This window comes from Entelurus aequoreus, linkage group LG18 (assembly GCF_033978785.1).
Source record: "Entelurus aequoreus isolate RoL-2023_Sb linkage group LG18, RoL_Eaeq_v1.1, whole genome shotgun sequence".
In the NCBI taxonomy this organism is placed as follows: Eukaryota; Metazoa; Chordata; class Actinopteri; order Syngnathiformes; family Syngnathidae; genus Entelurus; species Entelurus aequoreus.
In genome coordinates this window covers 46,074,638-46,077,137 of record NC_084748.1, presented here as the reverse complement: position 1 = coordinate 46,077,137, position 2,500 = coordinate 46,074,638, and the positions used below count along the sequence as shown (strand labels likewise).

Genomic DNA, 2,500 nt, shown 5'->3' with positions numbered 1-2,500 from the left:
GCTATGGCGGTCGTTTTTTTTCTGAGTTGGTACTTGGTGATAAAAGTGCGCTAGAGCCCATCCTCCCCCAGGAAGTGGACTAATCACCAGTCCATTATGCCTGGTTCACACCAACGGCGCTTTAAAGCGGCGAGCAAAGCGCCGTCATTTTTGTCAATTTTTCCACGAATATCCCGATCTCCGAAGTAATGTTAGGCTTTGATACGCTCTGATACAAATTAGTTGCCGCTTTGTTACCGTTCCTCACAATTTGATCCCGCTTTGATGCGCTTTAAATCACGCTTTGATACGTTTTATTACGCTTTATTGAACTTTATTATGCTTTGATGCGATGCTGACGCTTTAAATCCGGCTCTGACACGATAATCAAGCTCTGTTGTGCATTGGAATGAATGTGTCATGAACATTATTCATTTGTAATAATGACTTTGAAATGTGATATTGTTATGTAATTATGTGCAATTTGGAAGATGCTGTGGTTATTATTTTGTGAATTTTTATGAATAAATTGCGTGCGCACACACAATGTAATAAAAAAGAGAAATATGATAAACAAGTTAAAAAAAAAGGTGACAAACTCAGTATGCTAAGTTTTCCCCACATTTTTTTAGATTTATCTATTTATTTGATTTCTCTTTTTGTTTTGTTATATACAGGATAAAAACACATAACGTAATAAAAAAGAGAAATATGATAAACAAATAAGTAAAAAAAAAATGTGAAAAACTCAGTATACTGTTTTCCACACATTTTTTATATTCATTTATTTTTTCAATTTCTCTTTTTTTCCCGTTATATTATGTTCATTATTTATTATTTATTATGTTTTATATTCATTTGTTTTTTCAATTCCTCTTTTTTTCCCGTTATATTATGTTTATTATTTATTATGTTTTATATTCATTTATTTTTTCAATTTCTCTTCTTTTTTCGTTATATTATGTTTATTATTTATTATGTTTTATATTAATTTATTTTTTCAATTTCTCTTTTTTTCTCGTTATATTATGTTTATTATTTATTATTTATTATGTTTTATATCTTCATTTCTTTTATTTATTTATTATATCTTCATTTCTTTTATTTGAATAATTTTTCATTTTTCATTTTCATTTATTTATTTATTTCAGGCAATGACATACAAAAGTACAAAGTTGACAACGCATAATAATATAAATGAATATAGGGCAAAAGGTAATGTATAGTACGTAATGCATGATTGTCCAGTTTTGCCTCAATAATCAAATGTTAATAACATAGAAACGATAATAGTTCAACAAAAAAAGGAGCGGCGCATATAGGACAGTTCAGCTTGTCGTTGTTGTTTTGGTTTGTTAATAAAGAGAAGTTTGATTATGTTTGTTGGATATACAGTACTGTATAGACTTTTATATTGCGTTCAAAGTAGTGTACGATGTACTACTGAATCATAAACCGTACTATACCGCCTCTAAAAAGTACCGGTTCCCGCCCTTTTTTGTCCTTTTTTTTTTTATAACGGGCATGTCACGTCGTGACATTTCCGGTTTTACGAGCAGAGGAGCATGTTGGGCAGCGCACACACACAGAGTACTTACAAGCCGACACAGTGTGTAGACAGAAAAGGGAGATTTTGGCTTAAAAAGTCAATATAAAGGTGAAGTTATAACGCTGAAACACCCTCAGGAAGAGGTGCTGTAAGACATGGCTAGCTAGCTAGCTAGCGGCTAACATCCATCCGCAGTCGGCAGTAAGTTTCTTACAAGTATCATTATCACTGCAGGACGAGGAATAGCTAAACATGCTTCACTACACACCGTAGGAGGATACAATAGCTCACCGCTAACAAAAAGCTAGCACTCCTGAATGTAAACAAAGGCCACGGTTGGATCTATACCTGACATTCACTGTAATGATACCAAGTACGAGAGTGTATCTAGTCGATACTACTATGATTACATCGATATTTGTTAAGCATCACAAAATCTTTTTTCGTATTTTAATAATGTATATTGTGTTTATAAACTCGGGGAATACACCCCTGGACACATGAGGACTTTGAATATGACCAATGTATGATCCTGTAACTACTTGGTATCATATCGATACCTAAATGTGTGGTATCATCCAAAACTAATGTAAAGTATCAAAGAACACACAACAACACACGTGGTCACACACAACAACACACATGGTCACACATAACAACACACATGGTCACACATAACAACACACATGGTCACACACAACAACACACTTGGTCACACACAACAACACACATGGTCACACACAACAACACACATGGTCACACATGGTCACATCAACAACACACATGGTCACACAGAACAACACACTTGGTCACACACAACAACACACATGGTCACACACAACAACACACATGGTCACACACAACAACACACATGGTCACACAGAACAATACACTTGGTCACACACAACAACACACATGGTCACACACAACAACACACATGGTCACACAGAACAACACACATGGTCACACACA

The 2,500-nt window shown here is 34.4% G+C and overlaps 1 protein-coding gene across 9 annotated transcripts in view; it reads right to left on the bottom strand.

Moving 5' to 3' along the window:
* The window catches only part of camk2d2 (calcium/calmodulin-dependent protein kinase (CaM kinase) II delta 2), a 148,844-nt gene that overhangs the window by 67,229 nt on the left and 79,115 nt on the right, over positions 1-2,500 (bottom strand). The window lies entirely within an intron of this gene.